Source organism: Mytilus galloprovincialis, chromosome 11 (assembly GCF_965363235.1).
Source record: "Mytilus galloprovincialis chromosome 11, xbMytGall1.hap1.1, whole genome shotgun sequence".
Taxonomy (NCBI): domain Eukaryota; kingdom Metazoa; phylum Mollusca; class Bivalvia; order Mytilida; family Mytilidae; genus Mytilus; species Mytilus galloprovincialis.
This window is the reverse complement of record NC_134848.1, coordinates 11,175,942-11,183,178: the sequence shown is the minus strand read 5'-3', so window position 1 is coordinate 11,183,178 and position 7,237 is coordinate 11,175,942. Positions and strand designations below refer to the sequence as shown.

The 7,237-nt window shown below is 31.3% G+C and overlaps 1 long non-coding RNA gene across 1 annotated transcript; it reads right to left on the bottom strand.

Moving 5' to 3' along the window:
- Positions 1–2,576: 2,576 nt before the first annotated feature.
- LOC143050988 (uncharacterized) lies at positions 2,577–5,555 on the bottom strand. The gene is made up of 3 exons (XR_012970529.1): positions 5,364–5,555; positions 3,749–3,961; positions 2,577–3,119 (listed from the first exon to the last, which is right to left on the bottom strand). It is a non-coding gene; the product is annotated as an uncharacterized LOC143050988 (long non-coding RNA).
- Between the last annotated feature and the right edge of the window lie 1,682 nt (positions 5,556–7,237).

Genomic DNA, 7,237 nt, shown 5'->3' with positions numbered 1-7,237 from the left:
TTGACCTTAAATTATGTCGCGTTAACAACATCTTTATGGGAAATTTGGTATTAAAACGAAATTAAGTTAATTTAGAATCGCTCCAAAAAGTAAAAACATATCATCTTTTATTTCGTATTTGATTGTTCCAAAATCATTCATAGTATAATACATGTACATGTGAACGTACTTTTGCATAAGACGCTTTCTATCCGAAGCAACTCATTTCTATAATGTGATAAATAGATCAGAGTTCAATGAGTGAATAGTAAGCAAAATAAAACAACAAACACACTTGTCAGATGATTTGACCTTACCCCTAGTTTTTCGTTTGACTATAGAAATTGCATCCAACGTATAATACATAACACACTGTTTCAAATTGATACATTTTACATTTTTTTAATACATACTAGTTGTCACATTTATCGCCTATGTGTATATTTTCCCCGTTGATTTTATGCACAGGATCTACTATTCAAAAAATGTTTGGCAATTACGTCATTTAACCGTAAAGCATCGTGACGCATTAATTTCCATACGCGTCAAATTATACATAAAATACACGCGATTTCATTCATGTAATCGAACATCTATTACAATTCTTTTTCTACACGTCAAAAGGTTTAACTAACTATTGCATTTTATTTTGTATTTGCAAACAAAAGACTTATTGTTCAGACAAAATTGTCATGTTTGACCAAAAAAATAAAAGAAAATCTTATTTTTTCACATCTGAACATAGAATTTCGAATTTCGATTTTCTGCACTGTAGAAATAAATAGCGATATTAAAAAGGGGTAAAAAAAAAGCATATCCTTCAATTATCCTAAAATTTTTCCATCGTAATTTCGCTAGTTTTTCACATCGAAATCCGTAAGGAAAACGGGTGTCCAAATTAGGGCAAAAAATTGTACCCATTTTAAAGTGAGGGTCTCAATTTTTTATAGTTTTTTTCCTTGCATGGCCGGTAGAATTAGAAATTGGAAAAAATACTGTTTTTAAAGTAAATATTCCTTCAACTATTAAGCAAAGCTGAATCCTTATACATATAACCCCTAAAAAATATCAATATGAGTCAATAAATTGTAAAATAAAAGATGTTTTTTTCTAAATTGAAGAAGGCGCCATTTTTGCATATTTCTCTGTTACGTCTATTGGTCTGCTACAATTATTAGATGATTCTAAAAAATCTTCGCCTCGATTTTTTTTATACTTTTATTTTATAATCTTTGGTACATAATGCAGATGTTATGAAAAAATTAGGCTCTTCTATCGGGTAGAAATGGAGAACGGTCATCTTTATTTTGTATGTCCCCACCATGGGGGCGTGGTCCTCCTTTCCCCTTGTTTCTGAAGTACACGATTGCTATTCACCTCTCGAAATTAATTATCAACTAAATATGAATGAAACAAAATGAATATATATTTTAAGACATCAATAAATTTTAAGTGCTACTGATTTTTTAATAGAATATACCGGAATCGACCCCATCCGATGTTGTGTCAATACATAGATCAACGTTGTCAATTTCCGGCGCCGAAAATGTCAACGTAAAATGTCAGTAAAAGTTCTTTGTATCAAATTGATTACCTTAATGTCAAGAAAGTCATGCAATATGTTGAATCCAAATCAATTTTATACCAAAAACAGGCTTTATTTGATAAACTCATAGTTTAAGGCCTGCATCATCATCATGAGATTGACTTGATGACATCGTACTTATAGTTGATCAAGATTCATTTCGTTCATATTTGTTACCGGCCGCTGAGTTTTTAACATGAACAACTTATCTGTTTGGTCATATCGATTTCTTTCATAATTTTCCTTTCGTTCGTTCGTTAATGCAGTTATCGGTATGTGTTTTGTTTTGTTTCTTTTTCAAGTTTGGGTCAAAAATGGGGTGGGGGGATGCGTAAATTTTCTCCTTTCAGTCACAGGGGCTATGTTGCATGGTTGTTTGTATCATACATTTGTAACTGATGGAAGGATATACATGTACATGAAGTAATGCAGTGTTGAATAGTGATTCCCATCTCTCTAAATTGATAGGGATAAAATAATTAAACTATTTCACTAAATCTCAATAATAGGGCAAAAGTGAAGGAAATCAATCTCACCACACTATTGGTTCTGCTCTGTCAGACATGTTATCTGCTCTTTGGTTGGGTTGTCTTTTTAACACCTTGCCCATTTCCATTTTCAATTTAATAGATTATTTAAGTATGTAATATGTGATAAATATCCAAAAGTGAGCTTATTTGATCAAATTCATCCTTGTGATTCAATTCTAGAAAAAATATAGCAAAATTGAGTTTTACAGCGTAAGGGTAAAAGGTAAAGGTCTAATTTACCATGAAAAAAGTCAAATAATTCTGGAATGGTAAAACTTGAATTAGCCCAAAGGTAAACATGAGATTTCTTTAAATTACACACATGCAAAATAAAAGGGAAGAGTCCAAAGAGATGACATATTCGTTTTTAAGAAGTATACAATACAACAGTGCACACGCTGAAATGTCTAGCCTTCTTTACTAATCATTGATATTATGTTGATAGTCCAAAATATAAAGCTTTATTACAACTGTTACACAAACTTAACATTAACCAAGTAAACATTGAACAATGAACCATGAAAATGAGGTCAAGGTCAAATGAACTGTTCCAGGCAGTCATGTTAAGCAAGCAAATCATCCAGGTCTTCAACCTTTTTAAATATAGCGCTTTTTAGTAGTTAACTAACGCTGCTTCCATAGCGGCCGGATCACTATCTTATTAATTAAACAACAGTGATATTGCTTTGGAACTTTTTTTCATGAAAACAACGGAGTCAATAATCTGATTTTTTTTTACTAAATATGGAGACATAAGTCACTTTTCACTTGTGCACATTTTAATGTTGATGAATCTTGCATATTTCAAAATCCTCTTTTTACTACACATTGAGCCCATAGTCAGCTTAAGTTTCATTTATTCAATCCTGCATAAGTTCAACAAAAATGTCTGCTAATAAACACTTAAACCACCTTGGTTACCATTCTGTACATGAATATATCTCTCAAAACAAATTTCATATACATTGCTGATTCCAGGTATCAAAATGTTCATCCTCCAGTAAAAATATTCTTCTGACAGTGTACTGAAAAAAAAATGTTATTAAATTAAGTTTGTTGATTCAATTGAAAAGTAATGATGAATGATAATTTTAATATATTATATTTCATTGTTATTGGCATCTTTTTTCCAAACATGGTCTGCTTAAGTCATTCTCTTATCTAAAAAAATGGTCAAATTTATTAAAAAACTTCAGACAATCTCATGAATATGATGCACATAATGTAAGAATTAATTCCCTTATATTGTTTTTAATCCTTATAAATGAATTTTAAATTACTGTACCCTTCATTCTTGAAATTATGTTTTAAATCCAAATGAAACTATCTAAATCTTGAAATTATACAGCAAAGATAATACATCATGTAGTCTAAAATCTTTAAACTATTAAAAGTACACAATTTGGCCTTAAAGTGTGTGTATGATTCTTGGACCTATAAACTATAAATTTTAACTTCCATTAGAAATTTATTCCATTGGCAATGTTCTTGTCTGACTGTTAAATGTAAAATATTTTCAGTCTATTTCCTTATCAAAATAGTGTTAATTCATAATGTCTATCATATTTTGTTTCATATTTGTGGGATTGAAAACATACCGCATTGTAAATAACCCACTGGTGTTACCCTGAACAGACACATTTGGATTACTTACCCTTAATCATGTTAATATATTCTAGTCATATTGTTTTCTATTTTAAACAAATTAATTTTGCTTTCAACATTACTCGTCTTTGAAATTCCATTTGATTACTGTTTTCTTGCTGTATTTTTATCATATATGTGCATGTTCTGCAAGTTTTTTTTGTTGATATATAAAAGTCCTCTGTTTTGAATTTTTGATTCATAGTGAACATCTCTCCCCATCCTATAAACATAAAGCAAATGTAATTTCTAAATCTAAAATTAATTTTGCATTGATATTATCAACACATGAATACAAATTTGCCAAATAAATTATTAAGAATTTTTTTTTTTCTTGCTCCGATGAAGACCCATTGGTGGCTGTCGACTGTTGTCTGCTCTTTGGTTGGGTTGCTGTTTCTTTGACACATAACCCAATTTCATTCTCAATTTTATATATCTATTATGTATTATAAATGATTAGTATGCCTCTAGAATTTCTGATCAATACAATACAATACAATATTTTATTCGCACAAACACATTTACATTAAATGGTTATGGCATACAAAATTAAGACAATAAACTGACAATAGTTATAGTTAAATTAATTACAACTATATTAGAGTGACAGTGGTATACACAGCGAAGAAGAAAATATCAACAGGTAACACATTATTAATGTTCATAATGTTTCATACATAAAAGTTGCAGAAGTTTTTTTTAAAGTAGTTAATATTGTCAATTCTTATTTGTTTGTATATATATGACTATAGCTTATAAGAATAATATAACATAATGGATATAAAGAATCTGTACAGGCATATTAAATTTGTAATAATTCCTGGTCATGACTCATGAGATACATTTTAATGCATGTGTAAGCTTTGAAATGGGTGGGTGATTCAGTGGTTAATTTCAATGTGTATGTTCTTTTAAAATATGAGACATGAATTTAGAGGATGCATTGTCGGATATCATTTTTTTTTTGTATAAGGGAAAGAGGAGCCTGTGCCTGTAATCACTTTCCTTTTGTATTTTATGTTTAATATGAAAGATTTAATTTTTATGAATATAATATTACATTTTAGTGTACATATATATGACATGTATGAAATCAGGGACACACATATTTGTATTTCAAATGAAATATTATACCAGGTGTAAAACAGCCAACAGTAAAAGTGGGTCCACTTTTGAGTTGAACCCGAGACGTTCATCAAAATTCGTGTAGCCTCCGTAGCCTATATTTTGCAATTTTTTGGGGCCTTGAAATTACCCCCTTTTTATAGAACTTGCAATTGGCATGAAACGTGATCAGACGTGCTTTCGAATTAAATTCCTTTTGGTCAGTATTTGCAGTTAGAGGTTTACAATGTTCTATTATAGCAAAAATTGAAAGCGTGAATATTTTCCATGGAGATCATGCAGAACACCTTGACCAGTTGAAAAACGGATGTGGGTATAATATTTCCGGAGACAAGTGCGGATGTCTTAGACCGAAATCCGAATGTATTTTACCAGTAAAACATTGATTCAAAACTAGTATATGGAAAGGAGATGATGATATATTGGATTTCAATTTTCATCTTTGGATCCGACTTATTTGATAATAATTTACTGAAATATCTGGAATAAACCTTTACCTTTTGTGTTGTTTAGCATAAGGTTTAAGCATCCAAGAATGCCATAAATGTAACTTTTCACCATGGAATGCCAAAATCCAACGTAAAATAATGGCCGCCATCACGTGTTGACAACGTCGTCTAGTAAACCGTATCACTGAGTGCCGAAATCCTTACTCAGGCGCTTCCGGTTGTCCTACTGAGCTTGCTATTCTTGCTGATAATGTCAACATCAAAAACAAAAAAGTCATTTATCTACATATATCATGTATAAATCCATGCTATTACGTGTATATTATGTATTAAGACACAACATATTAAAGAAAGAACACCTACTCACCCGTTTATACACTATGCCGTGTGAATAAATGAATGTGAACCAGTTTAATTTGAACGAATTTGAATTCTGTTAAAAGAGCTTGTATTTGAATGAACAGTGATATTCGGGTTAAAGGGATGATGTTTCAAAGGACGCGTTTAAATGGAACAAAGACGTATTATCATAATTATATTAATGAGGAAGTTTTCACTAAACATGCTAAAGTACAAAATTGTTGAATTTTTAAACATTTTATCAAATATTACTGAATATCTAAATATCACTGTCATATGTAGAGTTGTCGTTTACTCTACACATATATATATATTATATTAGTCAAGTCTCAGAAAAGGTATATACTGTAACACTCCCGACTTAGAGTTTATATTGCCTAAGTCAAAGGCGACGGTGATATACACTGTAGGCCAGAAATGTCACATTATTCACCCTGTCTGCAACCTGAATTACATAATATATACATATATATATATATATAACGAATAACCCCTGCATAAATATTTTTTTTCAGTACCAGATCTAGATACTTGTTTAAATTCATCATGCAGGAAATTAATTTTCCGCATACCTGAAGGATTTTGTAATTAGCTAGTTAAACATTTCTGTCGTGTATGCAATATTTTCTCTCTGTTAGCCTCTGACGTTCTTTTCGTGTTCTGTATAACTTAAGACTACGTCACATAGTAATGTTCGTTATGATGACGTTGTTGATGTTCCAATCATGATAAATAACGTCGTTATTTTGATGACCAAACTGTGGAACACCACGTCGTATATGCCCTGGAAATTTCCGGAATATATAGAGATTAATACACGGCCTTTTCCATATCGGCCCGGGTATCATCCCGAGACCCTCGTATCAGCCCGAGACGTAGTCCGACAATTGTTTTATGTATGGGAAATTAACAAATAAAATAACTAAAACAGTAAAAAACTTTATAAAAAAGTTAAATTATGAATCCAACAAATACACTATAATTGCCCAACATTAACATCACTACCTCCATATTTATTTAGTTTACTATTTCCTATAGAGGCATTTTGAAAAATTGAAAATTTGGAAGGGTTTTATGATCATTATTACTCCATGTTTGGTGTTCTATAAAATGATTCATAATTGTCAATGGAATTTGATAGCAAGTACTTGAATATCCCCATAAAAGTTCCCGTAAAAAGTGGAAAAGTAAACAACCTATACCGGATATAACGGAAGCAACTTGCACGAGAGGCACTACTTTGGGCTTTGTGCACAAGATGAACCTGATATTGGTTATCATCCCGGGTGGGAAATTATGGATTGTGCAGCTCATTACACAATATGCAAAAGCTACCATATCAATGCTAATATATATTTGTTTAGGGGTGCGGGAATTTCTCGCTACATTGAAACTAGTATATATTTGATTAGGGGCCAGCTGAAGGACGCCTGCGGGTGCGGATATGTCTCGCTACATTGCAGACCTGTTGGTGACCTTCTGTTTTTGTTTTTTCTATGGTCGTGTTTTTGTCTTTTTGACACATTTTCCATTTCCATTCTCAATTCTAAGTATATGATAAA